The sequence below is a fragment of the Odocoileus virginianus genome, chromosome 4, assembly GCF_023699985.2.
Source record: "Odocoileus virginianus isolate 20LAN1187 ecotype Illinois chromosome 4, Ovbor_1.2, whole genome shotgun sequence".
NCBI classification, from domain to species: domain Eukaryota; kingdom Metazoa; phylum Chordata; class Mammalia; order Artiodactyla; family Cervidae; genus Odocoileus; species Odocoileus virginianus.
Window position 1 is genome coordinate 51,017,809 of NC_069677.1, and position 26,760 is coordinate 51,044,568.

Sequence of the window (26,760 nt, forward strand, 5' to 3'; positions counted from 1 at the left end):
TTCCTGACCCAGGGATCAAACCCAGGTCTCCCACACTGTGGGCAGATTCTTTACCATCTGAGCCGCCAGGGAAGCCACAGGTGACTGGTGGCTACCATGCTGGATAGCATGTGAATTCTGTTCTTAAACACTATTGAAGAACCCACATATAAACTCAAGTATTAAAAGCAATTTTCTAAACTACCTAATTTTTCTGCAATGAGTTACTAACTTCAGAGTGCCTAAGCTGTGTGAATCCCATAATTGACTTTGTACAATGCTTTTCCTTATTTTTCTGATCTTATTTCTTAAAGCACGGTCAATGGGGATTCTAGTTTCCTTTGGTTTAAGTCTGAAGCAGCTATCACATAAAAGAGATGAAGAGTTGTTTTACTCAACAGGAGCTAGCAGAGTAGGCAGACTCCCCAGCTGCTTCAAGGTCAAGCCATGTGTTTTTTATTATTTTAACCAAAGGATGCCATGATGCTGCCTGGCAAACAGCTCCACGTTGAGTCACCAACAAGAATGATCTGAAGGAATTTCACAGATACAACATGTCTATGAGGAATGTTAGCAGCCACCCTATCAAGTAAAAGACTCCATGTCTTAATAACAGCTATGATGCTCTCCAATATGACTCAATTGTTGCAGACTCAGCTGACCATACAATGAAAATAAGGCAACAGTCCTCACAAGATGGTCAGGAGAGAGATGATTGAAAGCAGCTGATGGGACATTTTGAGAGCTAGTTAGCCTTATTAGTGTCTAGCATAATAGTTTGATGTAGCAGGTCGTCAAAATTATTAACTGATTGTTTCATAATTGATAGACCTAAAATTGGAAGAAATGCCAGATTTACATATTACACAAAAATAAACAGATATAGCATTACTGCTACTATATGCTCTTTTGTGCTTAAAAGCATCCAGTATAAATATATCCTAAATACACAATCCTTTCAGTTCGGCTTCAAACAATGTTTTAAAAATCATGCGATGATTTCAAGTGATGAAAGCACTTCAGATGCAAGCTTTCAAAAGGTTTCTTTTATGTGCCCAATGCTGAAAATCAGGTATCCCAAGCACACTGTTCTAATGTTTGTTCTAAGGTTAGTGAGTTCTTAGAATGCTTTCAAATCTAAATCAAAAACTCATGTGTCACTATAAGTAAATTGTTAGTAGTGTCTTTATAATACAAGTAGTCAAAGCACAATGATTTTTATAGATAAAAGCAGAAATACCTTGCCAATAATTCTTCACTCATTTTTATCTGATCTCACATATTTAGATATTTTGTAGGTTTTTAATTCAAAGATCAATCATTTTATGAAAAGTGTGAAGCTACAATGTTTTGTTTCTGTGGACTAGCCTTCAGAGATTATGCAAAGAAACCCATTTGTGAGAAGAATTAAAACATTTTTCAAAATGTATAGATGGCTAAATTCAAAAAGAACAAAAGTGAAATACTAGTTAGATCTGAAAACAACATGAAATGAAGGCAAAAAAACCCTCCCTCTAACTGGCACACCCGTGTTAGGAGTTTGGCAGTCAGATAACATTCTTTTTCTTGCTATCAGTAATCTGGGGAGGGTGAGGCCAGGGGTGAGAGGTATCCTGTGTGTGTGTGTGTGTGTGTGTGTGTGTGTGTGTGGGTGAAACTAATGACTCCATATTTCAGTTTGATTATCAATAAGAGAATTGTTAACAGTTCTATGAGACAAGAAAGGCAAACAGGTAGTAAAAGGCCACAGGTTTGGTTTGGCTTGGTTTTTTACAGGAAGTAGAAGAAGGTTGCAGTTGGAGGTGACAGAGGTAGTAACAGTTGATTCCAGAGATTTGATGTGAGCTCCCCAGCACCAGACTGCACTAACCAAGCCCTCAATTCCTGTTAAAGAGACATGCGCCAACCTTAGAGGGAAGTCTTGAGCGTCTTAAACGTAATGCATTGAGGTTTGCTCTGTTAACAAATAGTAGTGAAGAGATAATTGCCTGAAGAACGCAGTGGTTTAAGGAGCTGCTTTAAAGTCAGACAAGGGAGAAAAGATCTGATGGCGCAGTGGCTCTCTGTGGTGCTTCTTACCCTGTGAATGAAGATGTAGATGAGTTGAGCGACTCTACGGAAGCACTTTAGAGACAAGAGAGCCAGGAGCAGTAGTGGCAGCTCCTTGTCTGCCTCCTTCCTGAGGCAGGGTGCGATGCCTCCTTGGGGGCCTAATCAGATCTGTGAGTGTTTTCCCTTCCAGACACGTGGAAATGAAAACCAGAATGCAGAGAATTAAACTATACCAGAAGAGACCCCGCTCATGACAGCTCCCAAATCGTTCAATCCCTGCTTTCTTCATTCCTTTCCATGCCCTTGCTTATATCTTCAAGCCCTCTCACCTAGATTATTACAATAGATTTCTATCAGTTTCCTGTACACAGTTCTTCCAAAAATACCTTTTAAGGATGTCAATTTGATCTTGTTATTTCTTACCTAGGAATGCCTCAGCAGTTTTTCATGGCCAGCTCCTCCAATGATCTATTTCTTTCCTGCCTCTTACCGTCTTCTTTGAGCTCTCTCTCCTTACCCAGAAGGTTTGCCGTGGCAAGGAGGAAGAGGAGGAGCAAGACAGAGAAGAATGGGTGCCTGCTCCTGAACTCCTCCTATGGTATATGTTTTATAGTTGCAACATTATTCTCCATAACCCGATGGAATAGGTATCACTATTTCCATTTTACTGATGAGAAAAGTGAATGAGAAGAAGGGATAAAATAGTGTAAGTCATCTACTTTGTAAGACTTAAGAGTCAGTTATGAATCCAGAGCTGTCTCCAGAACTTGTTTTACAACCATCACTTCTGGGTCTTCAAATATACTATTCCCTCCATATCAAATGTTCCCTCAACCTTCATCTTGAATCAACTATTATACTCTTATTCATCCTACAAAATCCTGTGCATGAATCAACTCTTCAAAGTTATTCTTGACTCTCAAGAGATCATTCATCATTTGTTCTACTCTAATATAATACATCATAACTGTGTTTTAAACAGCAACATTGCATTTGTCATGCCAGATTCTGTCTGGTTGACACGACTGCTTCCCCTACTAGACTGCTTTCAGAGTTGCTTGAAGCCAGAAATCATGTTTTTCCCTCACTGTGAGCTCAGTGACTGGCATACTGCCCAGTATGGTGCTCAGTCAATCTTTGTTGATTTGAACAACTGTATTATGCAAAGAGTAAACTAGTAGCTAAAAAGCCTTTGGTTAAATTCTTAACTAGAACTTAACAAACCATCTATGTGAGTATTAGCAGATTATTTAACTTCTTCATGCCTCAGAAAACTTATTTATATGATTACCCAAGAGATTTGGGGTGAGATACTAAATTGTCTCCAACATCTCAGATTCTAAAATCTGTGCACTTACTCTTTTACATACAGTGTATGTGGAAGGAAAACTATTGTAATCAGACACAAGAGGAAACACAGCATTTGTAGAATTGCACTTGTTGAACAGTTGATGGAACTTATCTGTATTTATGAGGCAATTGGTGGGTGGGGTGGCTAACCATCTTATAAATAAACCACTTTATGAGTTTTTAATGTGTTCCTTATTAAAAATGCATTACTTTCCATACTAAATTAAATAGTATTTAAAGCCAATGTTTCTTTTTTTACCTTTATTTAAATGAGATTTCTGCTCGCTTTAGTTATATGATTAAGTAGCACAAGCTACTTGAGATGCAGACTAATAGAGGAAAATATCCCTTTAAAGATAAAAAGAGGATTTTAGAGCAAGAGGAGAACTAAGAAACAGATCCAGAGCTCAAGGAATGGAGACAGCTCTCAGGTGGTTAAGAGTGGAGTAGCCTCATCCCCAATTTCCAGATACTTGACTAACTGGAACCTTACTGCTATGATCTCATTGCCATTCCAGCTTAAGATTCGTTGGTTCCCTCTAAATATGATCAGCAGAGAATGTGGTCAACACATGCAATTGATACTGCCACACTATAATGGACTTCCCTTTTCTCACATCAAGAGTAGTCTGCCTTTCCATCCTCCATAAGGCATTGAGCATGAAGCTACAGAACTCAGATAGCTTCTTCCATCACCCAGATCTGGAAAGTGGTCCAGAGTGGACAGGTCATCCAATCAAAACCAAGGAATCAATGAAAAAAATGGAACTTCTAGGAAAAGAAAGCTACTTTTTCCTTCTTTCCTTCTAGAAGTGAATGAAAGCTTTGTCATCCACCTTGAAGAGGAGAGAAGAACCTGAGGCTGCCACAGACCATCATATGGAGCTGACATGGAGCCATAACGAAAACGAAAAACACAAATGTGAAGAAAGAGAAACTAGATCCTGTCTACAGTGTTTGTACCCTAAATCTACCCTTCCCTGAAGTTGTCCCTATCTCTGGACTTTTTAATTATGTGTGCCAGTTAGTTTTCTTTATTACTTAAGCCAGCTTGAGATAGATATATAAGTGTGTGTGTGTGTGTGTGTGTGTGTGTACACATATATTGCAAGTAATAGAAAAACTGATAGAGATGGTCTGTGCTATTCAAGGTTATCTACAGAATGGAAGAATTTTGGTAGAATGTATTTCAATGTCTTAACTACATAAAAGGCCTAAGCTTTTTTCCAGGTTAAATTCAGAACAAGAATCTTTACCTGTAAACCTCACTATAGATTAGACTACTGAATCTCATTATTTGTTTTATATCCAAGGTAGCTCAAAAAAGAACTTCAAAAGCATATATCTTAAATTCTTAAAACCTAATTTTAATTGTAATTTTCCTTCCTTTTATAATAGTAATGCAAAAATTTGGAAATGAAAAATAGAGGAAGGAGGGAAAAATCACACACATTCTTATCACCTAAAATTTACAACTCCTAATGGTTGTTTTTCCTTCTAATATTTTCGCTATGATTTTTCCCTTGATTGAGCCCATCCAGATTGGTAAATGTAATATCTATTTGTCTTGATTTAAAAAGTAAATCAATCAGTCAGTTCAGTTGCTCAGTTGTATCCAACTCTTTGCAACCCCATGGACTGCAGCACGCCAGGCTTCTCTGTCACCAGTTTCCGAAGCTTGATTAAACTCATGTCTGTTGAGTCAGTGATGCCATCCAACCATCTCATCCTCTTTCATCCCCTTCTCTTCCTGCCTTCAATCTTTCCCAGCATCAGGGTCTTTTCAAATGAGTCAGTTCTTCGCATCAGGTGGCCAGAGTATTGGAGTTTTAGCTTCAATATCAGTCCTTCCAATGAACACTTAGGACTAATCTCCTTTAGGATGGCCTGGTTGGATCTCCTTGCAGTCCAAGGGACCCTCAAGAGTCTTCTCCAACACCACAGCTCAAAAGCATCAATTCTTTGGTGTTCACCTTTCTCTATAGTCCAACTCTCACATCCATACATGACCACTGGAAAAACCATAGCCTTGACTAGACAGACCCTTGTTGGCAAAGTAATGTCTCTGCTTTTTAACACGCTGTCTAGGTTTGTCTTAGCTTTTCTTCTAAAAAGCAAGTGCCTTTTCATCTCATGGCTGCAGTCACCATCTGCAGTGATTTTGGAGCCCTGAAAAATAGTCTCTCACTGTTTCCATTGTTTCCCCATCTATTTGCCATGAAGTGATGGGACTGGATGCCATGATCTTTGTTTTTGAATGTTGAGTTTTAAGCCAGGTTTTTCACTCTCCTCTCTCACTTTCATCAAGAGACCCTTCAGTTCTTCTTCACTTTCTGCCATAAGGGTGGTGTCATCTGCATATCTGAGGTTATTGATATTTCTCCCGGCAATCTTGATTCCAGCTTGTGCTTCATCCCACCAGGTGTTTCTCATGATGTACTCTGCACAGAAGTTAAATAGGCAGGGTGACAATAAACAGCCTTGACATACTCCTTTCCCAGTTTGGAACCAGTCCATTGTTCCATATCTGGTTCTAATTGTTACTTCTTGACCTGTATACAGGTTTTTCAGGAGGCAGGTAAGGTGGTCTGGTATTCCCATCTCTTGAAGAATTTTCCACAGTTTGTTGTGATCCACACAGTCAAAGGCTTTGGCATAGTCAATAAAGCAGAAGTAAATGATTTTCTGGAACTCTCTTGCTTTTCCTATGATCCAACGGATTTTGGAGATTTGATATCTGGTTTCTCTACCTTTTCTAAATCCTTTTTGAACATTGGGAAGTTCATGATTCACATGCTGTTGAAGCCTGGCTTGGAGAATTTTGAGTATTACTTTGCTAGCATGTGAGATGAGTGCAATTGTGCAGTAGTTTGAACTTCTTTGGCATAGCCTTTCTTTGGGATTGGTCTGAAAATTGACCTTTTCCAGTACTGTGGCCACTACTGAATTTTCCAAATTTGCTGGCATATTGTTAATAAGTGAACTTCTGGTCAATATGAAACAGTGAGTTGACGTGGAATATCCCCTCAGACACATACACACACACTCCAAGAAAAAATATTTGCTGAATAAAGTGTAACAAAATAGGAGAGAACAAGATGACGGAGGAATAGGTAGACTTGGAGTACATCTCTCTCCACAGATACATCAGGAATACACTTTCAGACACAGAAGTGCATGCAGTACCCCAGCTCAGAGCAGTCAGGAGTACCTGACCAGCAGAAAAGAATACACAGACCCAGGCAAAACTCGGTAGGACAAAGGAACTAGGGGGAAAAACAGGAGTGTTAGTAGGGCTGGGCCTGCCCTCAGTGTGTGGGGGGACTGAAGCAGGGGTCCGATCCCCACGTTGGGGCAACTGAGTCAAAGGAGAAACATTAAAGGCTGAGAGTTAAACAGCTGATCTGTGGCAGCCTAAATGGAATGAGAATCAGACAGTCCTTGCTGCAGCCAAACATACCCCGGACAGGGATGCAGGTCCCCTGGAAGGGGCAGCAGCTGGAAGCTGGAGTTTAGGGTTTATGGAGCAATCCCAGGAGAGGGGCTGCCGTTAACTGCTGAGAGATGGATGGAGGGGATGTGAGGGAGGAGATTGTGGTGGGAAATGCCTGTGGAGGAAAGTCAGGCAACCATGGAAGCAAGGAGATACTGCTGAGTCACGTGTAGGGGATGGAGCCATCACCATAGCCTCTCTCCCCACAAGCCAGCACTGGCAGCTGAATAGAGAGGCTGGCCCATGGAATGCCTGATGCACTGAACTACACAGTAGGATGCCACCCAAGGTACCCCTTTAAGTGCCTGGTGTGCCAGGCACATCAGGACCCCAGTCAGGGGAGCCCCGCTCTGTACCTGATTCCAGAACAACAGAGAAGGACCCCAGGCAAGGGAACCCTCTAAGGGCCTGAATGGGCGGAGTTGTGAAGAAAGACTGGCCAAAGAGGCCTTCTGATCACCAGCTAGAAGAGGCTCAAGAAAAGACTCTGATCGGGCCATAACTCCTGTGGCGGAGGCATTCCATGTCTCTGCACACTTGGCGCCGCCAGCGTCCCCGCGAGCCAAGCAGCTGCAGCACCTTCACGCACTCTCACTGAGGCAGCTGCCGCAGGCAAGACAAGGCTGGCGCCTACGCACGCAGGGTCGCTTCAGTCGTGTCCGATTCTTTGCGACCCTGTAGACTGTGGCCTGCCAGGCTTCTCTGTCAGGGGGGTTCTCCAGGCAAGAACACTGGAGCGGATTGGCCAGTGCCGGTTACCATTCCCTTCTAGAGCACTGTATTTCCTGCTGCCCCGGCCGCCAACCCCCCCGAGTACCTGGTGCTGCCAGAAGCCCTGCGACCCAAGCAGCTGCACCACCTCCGCACCTGGCCCTCACAGGGGCAGACCCGAGTCCTCCAGGGCAGCCTCAGGAGCAAACCCCAGTGGACGACCCACAGGCAGAGGTGGAGATAAAACCCCAACTGAAACCCAGGGGCAGTGTGGCTGAGGAAGGAGACCCAAAGCCTTCCCACCAGCTGTACAAGCTTCAGATTAAATCCACACGATCAACTAGGCAGACTCTGTCTATGGAATAATAAAAGGTCACTGAGAGCTCCCAGAAAAGAAAACGCACTAGTTCTGACAGCTGTGGACATCGGAGGCAAGAACACAGGAGCAGGACCAGATTAGCATCTGAGCTGCCCCCGCAGCAGGTCCAGAGACCAGCACAGTGTTGGAGGGCGTCCTAGGCAGGTAAGGTGGACTGTGACTCCCAGCCAGGGAAAGGGCTCTGACAGCAGTGACTCAAAAAAAATTTCATTATTCTTATGTTTTGATTTGTTCTGTAGATCCTTTTGGATTTTTTTCTTTTTTTTATCCCCTCTCCCACCACCGCCATTGTAGTTGTTGATTTTATTGGCACTATGAAATCTAATTAAGCTTTTGAGTTTTTTGGGGTTTTTTTCTTCTTTTTTTTTCTCAGTCACATTTTTTATTGTTGCTATAAACTTCTGCCTCTGCATTGGGCTTTTGCAGTTTTGGGGAGTTTTCCTTTTTTTTTTTCTTTTGTCTTTTTCTAATTTTAATTTTTAAATTTTTAAACCTATTATTTTTTTTCTGTATTTATTCCTTTGTTTGCTTTCCTACTGTCCTTTTCCCCTTGCAGTTAATCTTTAATGTATATAAATCTCCTTTATCTGCCTCTATTTAACTTAGTATATCTATTCTTTCTTTTCTTTCTTCCCCTTTCAACATATTTGTTAGTTTCATTTTCATTGCTTTATTCCTCAATTGGCACCTTGTTTTGCTTTCCAGTTTGTGCTTCAGTTAGTTTTGTTATGGTAGACGTAATTTTTGGTTTCCTTTGTTCGCTGGGTCAACCTATTGTACTTTATTTTTGTTGGACTGTTTTGATTTTGCTTATGGGTGTATATGTATAAGTGTATATTCAGTCACACTTTATGGTCGTTATAAACCTCTGCCTCTACATTGGGCTTTTGCAGTTCTGTGGAGTTTTCCTTTTTTTCTTTTTTCTTTCTTCTTCCATTTTTTTTCTTCTCTCTTTTTTATAAATTTAATCTTTAATTTTTTTAACCTATTATATTTTTTCTACATTTATTCTTTTGTTTGCCTTTCCTACCATTCTTTTCCCCTTGCAGTTAATCTTTAATGTATATAAATCTTCTTCATTTACCTCCTTAATTTGCATATCTATTCTTTCTTTCCTTTCCTCTCAACATATTTGTTAGTTTTATTTTCATTGCTTTATTCCCCAATTGGCACCTTTCTCTAGTTTTGTTTTCCACTTTGTGCTTTAGTTAGTTTTGTTCTGGTAGATGTAGTTTTTGGTTTCTTTTGTCTGCGGGTCAATCTACTGTACTTTATTTTTGTTGGGCTGTTCTGATTTTGCTTATGGGTGTATATGTATATGTGTATATTCAGTCACACTTTTTATTGTTGTTATAAACCTCTGCCTCTACAATGGGTTTTTGCAGTTCTGTGGAGTTTTCCTTTTTTTTTTCTCTTTTCTTCCTTCTTCCATTTTTTTCTTTTTTTTTTATAATTTTAACTTTTTAGACCTATTATATTTTTCTACATTTATGCCTTTGTTTGCCTTTCCTACTGTCCTTTTCCTCTTGCAGTTAATCTTTAGTGTATATAAATCTTCATCTACCTCCATTTAACTTTGCATATCTATTCTTTCTTTCTTTTCTTTCTTTCCTTTCCTGGCAACATATTTGCTAGTTTTATTTTCATTGCTTTATTCCCCACTTGGCATCTTGCTTTAGTTTGTTTTCCAGTTTGTGGTTTAGTTAATTTTGCTCTTAACTGGCAAATATAATTTTTTATTTCCTTTGTTTTCCAGGTCAATCTATTGTACTTTATATTTGCTGGACTGTTTTGACTTTGCTCATGGATGTCTATGTATATGTGTATATTCATTATTTTAACTATTATTTGCCTGATTTTGTAACTGCCATTTGTGTGGGATTCATCTTTGGTTTCTTGATTTGGATATTTGTTTTAATCTCACTTAATGCCATAATGAACCACTGGTAGAATCTCCGTTCCTGACCAGAGATCAAGCCCCGAGCCTTTGGAGTGGGAGCACTGGCTCCAAGACCCTGGACACCAGGGAACTGACCCTGGGAGCACCAGACAGTGAGAACTCACACAGAGGGAACCCCTGAATACCCTGGGAGCATCAGACAGTGAGACTCACACAGAGGAGACCCCGTGAATACCCTGGGAGCATCAGACAGTGAGACTCACACAGAGGAGACCCCGTGAATACCCTGGGAGCATCAGACAGTGAGACTCACACAGAGGAGACCCCGTGAATACCCTGGGAGCATCAGACAGTGAGACTCACACAGAGGGAACCCCTGAATACCCTGGGAGCATCAGACAGTGAGAACTCACACAGAGGAAACCCCGTGAATACCCTGGGGAGCATCAGACAGTGAGAACTCACACAGAGGGAACCCCGTGAATACCCTGGGGAGCATCAGACAGTGAGAACTCACACAGAGGGAACCCCGTGAATACCCTGGGGAGCATCAGACAGTGAGAACTCACACAGAGGGAACCCCGTGAATACCCTGGGAGCATCAGACAGTGAGACTCACACAGAGGAGACCCCTGAATACAAGGCCCAGCGTCACCCTACCACCAGCAGCACCCTGTGCAGGATGCCTCATCCAAACAGCAAGCAAAACAAATATACAACCCAGTCATCAGGGGACAGGATCACCACCTCACTCAGCCGTGCCCATCAGAGGAGGACAAACAAACAAAAACTCAGCACAAGTCTCACCCTATTCAGGTCGTACACAAACCACTGGACCAACCTTAGGAGGGCAAGAAACCAAAAGGAAGAAAGAATTCAACCTTGAAGCCTGGGAAAAGGAGACCTCAAACACAATAAGTTAAAAAAATAATAATAATGAGAAGGCAAAGAAATACTACACAAATGAAGGAACAAACTAGAAACACAGATGTCCAAATAAATGAACAGGAATTAGGCAAACTACCTGAAAAAGAATTCAGAATAATGATAGTAAAGATGATCAAAAACCTTGAAAACAAAAAGGAGAAAATGCAAGAATCAATTAACAAAGACCTAGAAGAATTAAAGAATAAACATATAGAGATAAACAACACAATTACTGAAATTAAAAATAATCTAGGAGGAATCGATAGCAGAACATATGAAACAGAAAAATGAATCAGTGAGCTGGAAGTAAAATGGTGAAATAACTTCCGAAGAGCAGAATAAAGTAGAAAGAATGAAAAGAACTGAGGATAGACTCAGAGACCTCTGGGACAATATCAAATGTACCAACATTCAAATTATAGGGGTCCCAGAAGAAGGTAATGGCACCCCACTCCAGTAGTCTTGCCTGGAAAATCCCATGGATGGAGGAGCCTGGTAAGCTGCATTGCAGTCCATGGGGTCGCTAAGAGTTGGATACAACTGGGCGACTTCACTTTCACTTTTCACTTTCATGCACTGGAGAAGGGAATGGCAACCCACTCCAGTGTTCTTGCCTGGAGAATCCCAGGGACGGGGAAGCCTGGTGGGCTGAGGTCTATGGGGTCGCACAGAGTTGGACACGACTGAAGTGACTTAGCAGCAGCAGCAGTAGTAGCAGAAGATGAGAAAAGGAAAGTGTAAGAAAATTTTTGAAGAGATTATAGTTGAAAATTTCTCCAACATGGAAAAGGAAATAGTCAATCAAGTCCAAGAGGCACAAAGAGTCCCATACAGGATAAACCAAAGGAGAAACATGCCAAGACACATGCTAATCAAACTAACAAAGACTAAACACAAAGAAAGAAGATTAAAAGCAGCAAGGGAGAAGCAACAAGTAACATACAAGGGAAACCCCATATGCTTAACAGCTGATCTTTCAGCAGAAACTGCAGGACAGAAGGGAATGGCAGGACATATTTAAAGTGCTGAAAAGGAAAAATCTACAACCAAGATTACTATACCTGGCAAGGATCCCATTCAAAATTGATGGAGAAATAAAAAACTTTTCAGACAAGCAAAAGTTAAGAGAATTCAGTACCACCAAACCAGCTTTACAGCAAATGCTAAAGGGACTTATATAGTCAAGAAATGTGAGAAGAAAAAAGATCTACAAGAGCCACCCCAAACAATTAAGAAAATGGCAATAGGAACATATACATCAATAATTACTTTAAATGTAAATGAATTAAATGCTCCGACCAAAAGACACAGATTGGCTGAATGGATACAGAAACAAGACCCATATATATGCTGTCTACAAGAAACCCACTTCAGACCTAAAGACACATATAGACTGAAAGTGAGAGGATGGAAAAACATATTCCATGCAAATGGGAAGCAAAATAAAGCTGTAGTAGCCATCCTCAGATCAGACAAAAATGGACCTTAAAATAAAGATTACAAGAGAAAAGGAAGGACACACTACATAATGATCAAGGGATCAATCCTGGAGGAAGACATAGCAATTGTAAATATCTACATACCCAACATAGGAACACCTCAATACATAAGACAAACACTAACAGACATAAAAGGAGAAATAACAGTAACACAATAATAGTAGGAGACTTTAACATCCCACTTATATCAATGGCTAGATCATCAAAACAGAAAATTAATAAGGAAACACAAGTTCTAAATGATACATTAGATGAGATGGATCTCATTGATATCTTCAGGACATTCTATCCAAATGCAGAAGAATACACCTTCTTCTCAAGTGCACATGGAACATTCTCCAGGATATACCACATCTTGGGTCACAAATCAAACCTCAGTAAATCTAAGAAAATTGAAATCATATCAAGAATCTTCTCTGACCACAATGCTATGAGACTAGATATCAAGTACAAGAAAAAAACCATAAGAAACACAAACATCTGGAGGTTAAACAACACGTTTCTAAATAACCAACAGGTTACTGAAGAAATCAAAAGGGAAAACAAAAAATTTCTAGAAACAAATGACAATGAAAACATGACAATTCAAAACCTATGGGATGCAGCAAAAGCAGTTCTAAGAGGGAAGTTTGTAGCAATACAATCCTACCTCAAGAAACAAGAAAAAAATTGAATAGACAACCTGACATCACACCTAAAGCAACTGGAAAAAGAACAAAAAAAACCCTCAAAATTAGTAGAATGAAAGAAATCATAAAGATCTGAGCAGAAATAAATGAAAAAGAAATGAAAGAAACAATAGTAAAGATTAATAAAACTAAAAGCTAGTTCTTCAAGAAAATAAGCAAAATTGATAGACCTTTAGCCAGACTCACCAAGAAAAAAGAGAGAAGAATCAAATCAACAAAACTAGAAATGAAAAAGGAGAGGTTAAAACAGACAATGCAGAAATACAAAGGATTATCAGAGACTATTATGAACAACTATATGACAATAAAATGGATAACCTGGAAGAAATGAACAGAGTCTTTAAAAAGTTCAATCTTCCAAGACTGAACCGACGAGAAATAAAATTATGAACAATCCAAACACAAGCACTGAAATTGAAGCTGTGATCAAAAATCTCCCAGAAAACAAAAGCCCAGGACCATAATGGCTTCACAGGAGAATTCTATCAAACACTTAGAGAAGAGTTAATGCCTATCTTTCTAAAACTCTTTCAAAAACTTTCAGAGGAAGGAACACTTCCAAACTCTTTCTAGGAGGCCACCATCACCCTGATACCAAAACCAGACAAAGACAACACAGGAAAAGAAAACTACAGGCCAGTATCACTGATGAACGTAGAGGCAAAAATCTTCAACAACATTTTAGCAAACAGAATTCAACAACACATCAAAAAGCTCATACACCATGACCAAGTTGGGTTTATTTCAGGAATGCAAGGATTCTTCAATATACACAAATCAATCAATGTGATAGACCATATTAACCCATTGAAAGATAAAAACCATATGATCATCTCAATAGTTTCAGGAAAAGCCTTTGACAAAATTCAGCACCCATTTATGATTAAAACTCTTCAAAAATTGGGCAAAGAAGGAACCTACCTCAACATGTTAAAGACCATATATGATAATCCTAGAGCAAACATTATTCTCAATGGTGAAAAACTGAAAGCATTCCCCCTAAGATCAGGAACAAGACATGGGTGTCCATTTTCACCACTATTATTCAACATAGTTCTGGAAGTCCTAACTATAGCTATGACTACAGAAGAAAAAGAAATCAAAGGAATCCAGATCAGAAAAGAAGTAAAGCTCTCACTTTCTGCAGATGACATGATACTGTACATAGAAAACCCTAAAGACAGTATCAGAAAATTACTGGAGCTAATCAGAGAATTTAGCAAAGTTGCAGGATACAAAATCAATGCACAGAAATCACTTGCATTTCTATATACTAACAATGAAAAATCAGAAAGAGAAATTAAGAAATCAATCCCATTCACCATTGCAATAAAAAGAAATAAATATCTAGGAATACACTTACCTAAGGAGACAAAAGAACTGTACACAGAAAATTATAAGACACAGATAACAGAAATTAAAGATGACATAAATAGATGGAGAGATATTCCATGTTCCTGGGTAGGAAGAAGCATATTGTTAAAATGATGATACTACCAAATGCAAGCTACAGATTCAGTGTGATCACTTTCAAACTACCAATGGCATTTTTCACAGTACTAGAACAAAAAATTTCACAATTCATATGGAAACACAAAAGACCGTGAATAGCCAAAGCAGTCTTGAGAAGGAAGAATGGAGTTGGAGGAATCACCCTTCCTGACTTCAGACTATACTACAAAGCTACAGTCATCAAGACAGTGTGGTACTGGGACAAAAACAGAAATACAGACCAATGGAACAAGACAGAAAGCCCAGAAATAAACCCATGCACCTATGGGTACCTTATTTTTGACAAAGGAGGCAAGAATATACATTGGGGCAAAGACAGCCTCTTCAATAAATGGTTCTGGGGAAACTTGACAGCTACATGTAAAGAAATGAAATTAGAACACTTCCTAACACCATACACAAAGATAAACTCAAGATTAAAGACCTAAATGCAAGACCAGAAACTATAAAACTCTTAGAAGAAAACATAGGCAGGATATTTGATGACGTAAATCAAAGCAAGATCACATCCTAGAGAACAAAAGTAAACAAATGAGACCTGATTAAACTTAAAAGTTTTTGCACAACAAAGGAAACTATAAGCAAGGTGAAAAGACAACCCTCAGAATGGGAGAAAAGAATAGCAAATGAAACAAATGACAGAGGATTAATTTCCAAAATATACAAGCAGTTCATATGACTCAATGCCAGAGAAACAAACAACCCAATCAAAAAGTGGGGAAAAGACCTAAACAGACATTTCTCCAAAGAAGACATACAGATGGCTAACAGACACATGAAAAGAGGCTCAACATTGCTCATTGTTAGAGAAATGCAAATCAAAACCAGAATGATATATCACCTCACTCTGGTTAGAATGGCCATCATCAAAAAGTCTACAAACAACAAATGCTGGAGAGGGTGTGGAGAAAAGGGAATGCTCTTGCCCTGTTGGTAAGAATGTAAATTGATACAACCGCTATGGAAGATGGTATGGAGATTCCTTAAAAAACTAGGAATAAAACCACCATATGACCCAGCAATCCCACTCCTAGGCATATACCCTGAGGAAACCAAAATTGAAAAAGACACATGTATCCCATTGTTCATTGCAGCACTATTTACAATAGCTAGAACATGGAAGTAACCTAGATGTCCATCAACAGATGAGTGGATAAAGAAGTTGTAGTACATATACACAATGGAATATTACTCAGCCATTAAAGGAACATATTTGAATCAGTTGTAATGAGGTGGGTGAACCTAGAACCTATTATACAGGGTGAAGTGAGTCAGACAAAGATAAATATCGTATTCTAACGCATATATATGGAATCAAGGAAAATGGTACTGAAGAATTTATTTTCAGGGCAGCAGTGGAGAAACAGACATAGAGAATAGACTTATGGACATGGGGAGAGGGGAGGAGAGGGTGAGATGTGTGGCAAGAGTAACATGGAAACTTATGTTCCCATATGTAAAACAGATAGCCAACAAGAATTTGCTGTATGGCTCAGGAAACTCAAACAGGGGCTCTGCACCAACCTAGAGGGGTGGGGTGGGGAGGGAGATGGGAGGGAGTTTCAAAAGGGAGGGGATAGATGTACACCTATGGCTGATTCATGTTGAGATCGACAGAGAACAACAAAATTCTACAAAGCAATTATCCTTCAATAAAAAAATGAATTTAAAAAAAATGTAACAAAATAAATTTATATGCAAGCTTAAGGCCTAGAAATGGAAATCTCTAGATGTTAAAACAAAGGGAGCATCAAAATCAGAAAAGCAGACACAGGTATGGGTACCATGTCTTCCTACCCTCATTTAGGAAGCAGAAAAGCTCTGTTTCCTGAGGCAGACATAGAGAATCCCGTGAGTATTATCTTTAACAATCCAGCTTTATAAACATAATTATTATTGGAAAATCCCTCTATGTTCTGGTTATAGGTTGGGCCAGTTTAAGTTTTCAGCTCTGATTTTGTATATTTTTCTCAGGGTTCATAGGTAGAAGGAAATTCAGAGATGTTGTTCAGTGGATAGGAATCAGAGCTGTGAATTAACTTTCTGATTTTTCCTAAACACACACATTGGTCTTTGTTTTCTTCTATCAAGCCTATCTCTGGGTATGAACCAGAATACATAGCTCTCTCTGCTCTCGCTAAGGTTAACAGTGGCCTAGTACTTGTGCTCAGTCATACTGGACTCCTTGCAACCCTTTGGAATTTTGCCAGGTTCCTCTGTCCATAGGATTTTTCAGGCAAGAATACTGGAGTGAGTTGCCACTCCCCTCCTCCAGGGATCTTCCCAAACCAGGGATCGAATCCGCACCTCCTGATTGCGAGTGGGTTCTTTACCACTGAGTCTTCAGAGAAGCCCTAACAGTGGCCTCCATGTTCCTAAATCCGATGGCCTCTTCTTCGTTCTCCTCTCACTAGACCTCTCAGCAGTATTTAACACAGTTCATCTCTCCAGGTTCTTTCATTTGGCTCCTGATCCTCTCTCTCACTTTTCTCTTACTTTTCTGAGTGTTTACTCTCAGTGTCCTCCGCTGATCCGTCCTCATCTCTCCCGCCTCTAACACTGGGGAGCAGGGGCATAGTCTGAGTTTTTCCTTTTTTCTGTTAACATTTACTTACTAGTCTCATGGCTTGCCATTCTCATGATAGACTGATGACTTCATGATGTATATCTTTATATCTTGAACATAAATTTCCAGGCCAGACCTCTCCTGTGAACCCCAGGCTCTTGTCTACTAGACATTTTATTTCTTGTAGTCTAATAGGCATTTCAACCTCCCATGTCCAAAAATCAAGCTCCTACTTTTTCTCCCACCAGATCTTTTCTTGCAGTCTTAACTCATCCCATTTAAGGGTAATTTGGCTACCCCAATAGCTCAGGTAAAGTAATTTAGGATCATCTATTATTACTCCTTTTATAATATCCTACATCCCGTTTATCTGCAAATGCTCTTTACTCTTAAAGTCTATCCAAAACCAGATTACTTCTCACTATTTTTACCCTCATTCAAGCTATTGTTACATCTTACCTGGACCATGATAGTAACTTTTTAACCAGTAGCCCTGCTTCTATCTTTCAGTCTATTTTCCAGCTCAGCTATTGGCATGATCCTGTTACTCATTCCATCATGGTTCTGTTTAAACAAAGAAAAGTGAAAGTCACTCAGTTGTGTCCAGCTCTTTGCAACGCCATGGATTGTAAGGAAAGGCCAGAATACTGGAGTGGGTAGCCTTTCCCCTCTCCAGGGGATCTTTCCAACCCAGGGATCAAACCCAGGTCTCCGCATTGCAGGCAGATTCTTTACCAGCTGAGCCACAAGGGAAGCCCTAAAAACAAAGAAACTCTAGACAATTCCCTGGTGATCCAGTGGATAAGTATCCACCAGCCAATGCAAGAGATACGGGTTCAATCCCTGGTCCAGGAAGATTCCACATGCCATGGAGCAACTAAGCCCACGTGCCACAACTACTGAGTCTAAGCTCTAGAGTCTTTGAGCAGCAACTCCCGAGCCTCCATGCTGCAACTACTGAAGCCCAAGAGCCTCGGGCCTGTGTTCCACAACAAGAGAAGTGATCACAGTGAGAAGCCTGCACACCACAATGAAGAGCAGGCTAGCAGCAACTAGAAAAGGCCTGTGCAAAGCAACGAAGACCCAGCACAGCCAAAGACAAATAAATAAAAAGAAACCCTGTGTTAAAATAAATCAAATCATATCACTCTCCTGATCAATACTCTCCAAAGTCTTCCTTCTCACTCAGACTAGAAGTCAACATCTTGTAAATGGTCTACAAGGACCCGCGTGATTTCACTTCTGTGCTATAAAGTATTAACCTTGACCAAAAAAAGGTTTGGCCCTTTGCCCTCAGCTCCTGAGAGGTAATCTCTAAGACTTTGTAATGCTCTACCCACCAGGAGTGTGTTTATCTACCCAGAGGACTTGAGCCATGCCTGATGGTCTATACCAAATGTGTTTTATAGCAATTCTGTGTGTCTGAAAACCCAGTGGATTATCTGCCAGTGAAAAATGAGGGTTTATACCTTATACTCCTGCTTAATCATTCATTTATTCAGCAATATTTACACTAGATACACTAGATGAGTTCTACACTAGATACCAGGTGGCTCAGTGGTAAAGAGTCTGCCTGCCAATGAAGGAGACATGGGTTTGGTTCCTGGTCAGGAAGATTCCCTGGAGAAGGGAATGGCTATGCACTCCAGTATCCTTACCTGGGAAATCTCATGGACAGAGGAGCCTGGCAGGTTCTAGTTCATGGGGTCGCAATAAGTTGAGTTGGACACAACTTAGTGACTAAATAGTAACAACAACACTAGACACCAGATTCTGGGGATCCTGCAATCAACCCTACATACGGCATCCCTGTCCTCCTGGAGTTCACACTTGAGTGTGAGAGAAAATCAATACAGGAACAAAGAAGTAAGAGTGGTAAGACCCCTGCAGTCCATGGGGTCGCAAAGCGTAGGACACAAATGAACAACCAAACTGAACTGAACTGAATGTCTTATTTTAAAAGGTCTTCCCCAAACAAGATAATATGTTTTCTCACAATGCATTCTAGCATATTGATGATTTCATTTTCCATGTGTAAGTCTCTAACCCAGGTGAAGTTTCTTGTTGGGGTGGTGGTTTAGTTGCTAAGTCATGTCTAACTCTTGAGACCCCATGAACTGTAGTCTGGCAGGCCTCTCTGTCCCTAGGATTTTCCAGGCAAGAATACTGGAGTGGGTTGCCATTTCTTTCTCCAGGAGATCTTCCCAACCCAGGGATCGAACCTGGGTATCCTATACTGCAGGCAGATTCTTGACTGACTGAGTGTATGAGATAGCAACTTAAATTTACATTTTTTAAATCCCCAAAGTCATTTTTGATGGCCTAAATTTTCCCCACTGATTTGAAATTACAACATATATAGACCAGTTATCAAAAAAGATCAGCTTGTCTTTTGCGCATCAAATGAATTAGTCCTGAACTGGAAACAGAATTCCTTCTACTCTCTGGATGTTCTTGTGGAAGTGTCTGTTCATCTAGTTACCTTGGGTTTAAATGGAATGATCTCAGTTTTTGTTAGAAAGAAAACTGTATATAGTTTTCTTTTTCTTCTATTTGTTTCCCCTCTTACCATTCTTACTTGTTTGTTCCTGTATTGATTTTCTCTCACACTCAAGTGTGAACTCCAGGAGGACAGGGATGCCGTATGTAGGGTTGATTGCAGGATCCCCAGAATCTGGTGTCTAGTGTTGTTGTTATTATTTAGTCACTAAGTTGTGTCCAACTCAACTTATTGCGACCCCATGGACTAGAGCCTGCCAGGCTCCTCTGTCCATGAGATTTCCCAGGTAAGGATACTGGAGTGCATAGCCATTCCCTTCTCCAGGGAATCTTCCTGACCAGGAACCAAACCCATGTCTCCTTCATTGGCAGGCAGACTCTTTACCACTGAGCCACCTGGTATCTAGTGTAGAACTCATCTAGTGTATCTAGTGTAAATATTGCTGAATAAATGAATGATCAAGCAGGAGTATAAGGTATTAATCCTCATTTTTCACTGGCAGATAATCCACTGGGTTTTCAGACACACAGAATTGCTATAAAACACATTTGGTATAGACCATCAGGCATGGCTCAAGTCCTCTGGGTAGATAAACACACTCCTGGTGGGTAGAGCATTACAAAGTCTTAGAGATTACCTCTCAGGAGCTGAGGGCAAAGGGCCAAACCTTTTTTTGGTCAAGGTTAATACTTTACAGCACAGAAGTGAAATCACACAGGTCCTTGTAAGCCATTTATAAGATGAAGGCCCAGGAGTCTTCTCCAACACCACAATTCAAAAGCATCAATCCTTCAGAGCTCAGCTTTCCTTATGGTCCAACTCTCACATTCATACACGACTACTGGAAAAAACTTAGGTTTGGCTAGACGGGCCTTTGTCAGCAAAATAATGTCTCTGCTTTTTAATATGTTGTCTAGGTTGGTCATAACTTTTCTTCCAACATTTTCCAAGTAACAAGCATCTTTTAATTTCATGGCTGCAGTCACCATCTGCAGCAATTTTGGAGTCCAAAAAAATAAAGCCTGTCACCGTTCCCATTGTTTCCCCATCTATTTGCCATGAAGTGTTGGGACTGAATGCTATGATCCTTGTTTTTTGAATGTTGAGTTTTAAACCAGCTGTTTCACTCTCTTTCATTTTCATCAAGATTAAAGCCAAAAAACATAAAGGGGGAAAAAAAGAGTGGTAAGAGGGAAAATAGGAGTAAAGGAAGGAGATGCTGATTTGATGAATTTTATGAAGAAGTCACAATGAGGATTAACCTTTTGGGAAATTATTCATAGAGATTTTGGTCTTTTCCAGTGATCATCTCAAGAAGCAATCACGGTTCCTTTTAAGCCATAACCAAGACTTCCCTGGTGGTCCAGTGGTTAAGAATCCACCTGCCAATGCAAGGGATATGAGTTTGATCCCTGATCCAGGAAGATTCCACATGCCACGGGTAGCTAAGCCCGTGAGTCGCAACTACTGAAGTCCTCACGTTCTAGAGCCTGAGTTCTGCAACAAGAGAAGACACCACAATGAGGAGCCCATACACTGCAACTAGAGAGTAGCCCCAGCTCGCCGTAACCAGGGAAAGCCTGCACGCAGCAATGAAGACCCAGTTCAGCCAAAAGTAAATAAATAAATATTTTTAAAAATAAAAGCCATTAAAAAGCCATAAAAGCCAGCTTCTAAATGCATGTGTTGTCACTATATGCTGAGTTACAGAATGCTGTAAAATTTCAAAAGCAGGGTGAATCAGTGACCTGTTACAGACCCTCCAAATGCTAAAGCAAGAGCTTAGATACTTAATGAGCTGCACATTCTACACCCACACTCTATAATTGTCAGAGCTTCTATCTCATTCTGCCTTAACAAGCTAAAAGGGAAACCATGGAGGGAAAAATAGACTAAAGACAATTGGGTCAAAACTCGCTTAACTAAAAACAGTCTACAGGACCCACTGAGAAATCCTGTTTCCCTGGGGCCTCTCAGCTCCTCCCACCTCTGCCAGTGGGCTTCCAGGACCTGCGGCCAGAATCCACACTCTCTGCTCAACAGTTAGTTTGGAGGAGACCTCTCCCTTTTTGTCTGCTTCTTTAGTCTCTTGGGTTGGTTCCCTGGCCAAGCTTTATGGGTGCCTGATTTGGAGGCTGGAGAGTTCCAGAGAACCACAAAATGGCTTTCCCTGCCCTTGCGCTCTGCCCCGCAGTGGATGTGCTAAGCAGATAAACACAGGTGACTACATTCATGGAGGTCAATTAGGTCAGTATGTCTTTGAAATCCATCTCAGCTTTGAACCTAAATTTCGAAATGAAAACGTGGTGACCTTGCTGGGGAGCCGTGGAAGTTGCAGTCCTTGAGGCAGAATTGGTAGCAGTAGCCGGGAGGCCTTTAAGGTAAGCTTAGCAACAGTGTCAGCACCACAGCGCCACCTCCCAATCCGAAGCAGACATTGCAATTAGTCACCACCCTCTTTCCCACTAACAGCCTCCCTGTGCTAAAAGCTAATTCCAGTTTGAACTATTCCAGATTGAAGGAAACGAATAAGACATGACAACAAAATACAATATGTGATCCTGAACTAGATCCAGTACTGGTGCAATTTTTAAAAAAATGCCATAAAGGGCACTATTGTGTTGGCTGGCAAAATTAGAACACAGACAGTAGATCAGAAAAAACTACGTAATATGACTGAAGTTGGTAATTGTACTTGGGGGGTATATGAAAAAATATCCTTACTCTTAGGAGGTACTGAGGGATAAAAGGGACATGTATGTAACTTACTCTCAAAAGGCTTGCAAAAATAAATTGGAGGTGGAGGGGATGCAGAGAGCAAGCTGTAAGAATATGAGCAAATGGAGTAAAATATTAACAATATATTAAAGTGCCTATAGATATTCTTGCAATTTTTCTGTATTTTGAATTTTTTTTCAAATAAAATGGGATGTTTTTTCATAATCTGATTTTAATTAGATAGCTTGGCTAAAATTAACTCCTCTACCACCTGAACTTCCACCAGTAGAGGTTTGTTTCTTTGGATAGGACATGTTTTACAGATACTCCAGGACTCCATCTTCAACTGGGACTGCTTTGCTTTCACATGTTCTTCCATATCACGATTGTTTGAAACACACTATCCTGGAATGTATCTTCATCTAAACATTGGCACACATCACAAAATATGTGACTGAAATTTCGAGGCTCATCAGTTGACAACTAGCTAAGGGCATTCAGCGGAGTCACTGATAAGAGGCTAAAGTGTTAGGCATGAAGAGGTGTCCCATGATAAGCAAAAATGAGCCCTGGATACAGACGAGGAAGGGCATTATCATTCAACCACACTCTAATTTGGAATTGAGCCAGACCTGCAAGGTCATGGTTCTAAGAGCATTGTGGGTTCTGAGCCAGACTTCTCCCAGGCACTCCTGACAACCCTCTCCTTCCAGTTTCACTACATCTGCACCATCTTAACTGTGCAACAAGCTGCCTGCACCTGAGATGGGCCAAAAGACAGCAACAGAACATTCTCTGAAGGAAAGCCAGTGGGGTGATATGCCTGCCTTTCTTTTTCCCACACCACCTGCAGAGGTCTGTGGATGGTTCAGAATCCCATTCTTGGAAACTCCCAGATGTAGCAAATTTGTTCTATCAAATATCTAATAGATATTTGCTCTATCAAATATCTAATGGGGTTAGGTTATGATAACATATCACTGCTACAACATCAGGGCTTCTCAAAATCCCAAGAATACACTGGTCATAACTTCTTACTATTTCCCACTTAGAGCAGATTTCCCACTGTGGTATCAAAGGAGATGCTTATAAATTTTCACAGTCAAGGGGATATGCTGATTCAACTTTAAGTTCTGGTCTAGGACTGTCTGGGAAAAATTTAAGGATTTCTACTTTTTGTGGTTCAGGGAATTGAATGAAAAGCTTCATTTTTTAATGAAATAGCACATCTTAGTGGCTCTTGCAGGCACTGCAGAGAAATTTAGGAAGAGGTTTTGTTGTTTGGTTTCTGTTTTTTCCCTTGAGTAAAAACATAATCATTCCTTGGACAGGAAAACCAGCTCTCAAAATGATTGTTTTTAATATAAAACAGTTATAAATAATTTCTATCTGAGAAAAGGCAGGTTCATATAACCCAGAGTTGTTCTTGAGCCCTGAATTTCCAGTGTTTCATTATGCATAAGGCAACTATCCTTCTGGGAAACCACAAATGGAAATTTCAAAACAGAATGAAAATAATATTACAAATCCAAGGGGCACTCATCTCTCACCCTTACTTACATTTTAAAGCATTTTCTATTTAAACTGACACTTAAAACATACTCATTTTAGAACTTCTGTTCCATTCCATAGGAAATAAACATTCAGCCCCATTTTGAAGAGACCCCCTTCACTAAGCCTTCTAAATCTTTCACTAGCCGGCTCTTTGGGTTTCAAATAATCACACAGGCTCTGAACCTGGACCATTTCAGTGTCAGCATCATTCCTCCAGCAATGTTGATGCCAGGAGAACCGCAGTCAGAGGACCCAAAGCAAATCAGCACAGGCTCCAAGACAGACCAAAATGAGGCCAGTCTAAAATAAATCATGTAGGCTTTTTTTACCATGGAAAATACAACCCCCTGCTCAGCTAGCATTTTTTTTCTGGGCTTTTGATTTTCACAATCATGGCCATATCTACTTTTTAAAGAAGATCTGAGTGTGCAAGCATTCCATGAAAAATGTAGGTCAGGGGAGTATGTGGTGAAGGGGTGTTTGGAGGGTTGGGAGAGGCTAGGAGGAAGACAGTGAGTTCAGCTGAGTAACAAAAATAATTTTCAACTTCCACAGCGGCATGGAAATCATGAAAAGCAGAAAAGGCAAGAAGCGGGTAGTCTTTCCTAAGCGTTCACCATGTGCCCTTGGCGTGAACAGCACCACCCTGGGAGGGATGCTCTGTGTGTATTTTCATTTCATGGACAAGGAATCAGAGGATCAGAGAAAGGGGTGGGGTGGAGGAGCTGGTCTGCAAATCCTCCAGCCAGGACACTACATTCCCATTATGACAGAATCCAGGGAAAGAGTTTACAGAGCAAAAACTAGCTCTGACTTATCTTTAGAATCTTCATTTAGAGATCAGTGAAAGCTATCAGTTAACTAATATTTCCAAACGCTTCACCCAACACTTTTGAGACAAGTTAGTAGATGAGTAAGGTTTAGCTCCAGCTCTCTTGCCTTCTTCTTCAGGCCTTCTCCCTTGCATCCCTTCACGGTTCCTGCAGCACTGTGCCGTGCCCCAACAACCAAGCTTACCCCCCACCCAGTTCCAGTCTAGAACCTTCCTTCCTGTCTTCTCTGTTTTCAGGTCAGCCTGGCCAATGTCCTGTTTCCTTCTTGATCTGCTGCCTTTTAGTTTAGATCACACACCTCCATTTTAACAGGAGAAACGGAGCCTCTAGTTGAATGGATTCTCAGGTAGTATGGCGGGTGGATGGGAGAGGTACTGGAAGGTACCAGTGGGAGTTCTAGCCCTATTAATTCCATTCTGTCTCAAATTATTTCTATTCCAGACACGAGGCTAGGCACTGGAAATATACTGACTGACGAAAAGTTATTTTTCTCTTTATATTACACCATTTGGAGAGTAATTTATTCCAATATGTCATGAGGCTGTTTTCATTAAATAGGAAACAACATGTGAAGTAAAAAAGAAAAAAAAAAAACTTTATCAATAGATCCTAACAGTATGTTCCAATAGGAGAAGCAAAGAAAAAAATGCATATAAGCAAATGAGGAAAGCAGAGTAACATGCTCAGAACTGTGCAAGATTTAATTACAGGTGGTTATTTTATGCTCCGCTCTCTTTTCTAAATACATCACCATACACTTTTTCTTTCAGCCTCTGAAAGATGACTAAATGATGGATTCCTGGGATGGTTAAGAAGGAGGTGAAGCAAGGGAATTCTGTTTGTTAGGCTCCCACTTGAGCAGACAGTGAGCTAAGCACTGTCATGAATGTGAGTTCATTTAATTCTTACAACAGTGTCGTGAGGCAAGTTGAATTAGGCTCATTTTACAGATAAGGAAACTGAGACCCATCAAGGTTAAGTAACATTTTATTTAAGATATGGGAGAAAATATGCGGCTAGAGCACTATTAAAGGGGAAATGGGTGTTCTTACTTGTCCTTGGGTCTTTCTGTTTCCCAACTTCTGAATGCATATACCCCAAAGAAGCAATACACACAATACAAAGCATGAGAGGATTACAAAATTGTATACGTTCTAGTCGTTCTCCTCAAGATGACCAGAGCCTACTTTTGAGACACACATCACATACACACGATCCAGACTACATGAATCAAAGACCAGTCATGCTGTGAGAGACAAGGGAGGGTCTGTGGGCTGGATTCACCTTGGCAAAGGGGACATGTAAGAACATTCTAGGTGGGAAAAGTTATGATGAGTAAGATGAAAGTAATGATGCATAAGACTCAACGTTTCATTACTTACAGTGGTAAGATGAAAGAAATGGTGAGTGTGACTCAGCATTTCAGTACAGGGACAAAGGGCCAGTGTGCAAAGAAGTGGGACTGAAGCAGATCATGGAGCAGAGCAAGAACAGGAGTGCTTGGAAAGCTGGACTGAGTGGGATGGTGAACGTGACAAACTGTGGCATCCCTGGGAGGCAGGGTGTAGGGTGTGTGTGGCGTCTGTGGTGTGCGTGGAGGGTGGGGGGTAAGAAATGTGTGGGGAGTACGGGGAAGGGATGAGGTGTGTAGATGTGTGTGTACAACGTGTGTGGAATACGCGGTGCATGTGTGACATGTGGGAGTGTATATTTGTGTGTGTGATGTGTGTGGTGTGTGGGGGATTGTGTGGGGCATGTGTGGGATACGTGGGGGTTTAGAAATATCTGTGTCAGGGTGGTACAGGGAAGGGTTTGGGGTGTGCAGTATGTGGGAGGTGTGGGGGGAGGGGGTGTGTGTATGTGGGCTGTGTGAGGTGTGTATGTATAGTGTGTGGAACATGGGGGGTGTATGTGTGTGACATGGGGCATATGTATGGTGGGAGTGTGTCTGTGTGTATGTAGGAGAGTGTGGGGGTATGTGTGAGGTGTGTATGGCATGTGGAATATGCGGGTGTGTGGGTGTGGATGTGGAGGCTATGAGTGGGGTATGTGTGTGTGGTGTGGGGGTGTGTGAGGGTGTGTGTTGGCATGGGGTGGG

The 26,760-nt window shown here is 40.8% G+C and overlaps 1 protein-coding gene across 2 annotated transcripts in view; it reads right to left on the minus strand.

Annotated features, from left to right (window-relative positions):
* KCNAB1 (potassium voltage-gated channel subfamily A regulatory beta subunit 1) overlaps positions 1-26,760 on the minus strand; it is a 420,781-nt gene that overhangs the window by 386,834 nt on the left and 7,187 nt on the right. Inside the window, exon 1 of one of the 2 annotated variants that reach the window (XM_070466537.1) lies at positions 2,455-2,485. The exons of the other annotated variant lie outside the window; for it this stretch is intronic. The gene's annotated coding sequence lies outside the window, so the exon portion shown is untranslated. Of the gene's footprint in view, positions 1-2,454; positions 2,486-26,760 lie in introns of those variants that run through there. 2 annotated transcript variants of the gene reach the window in all.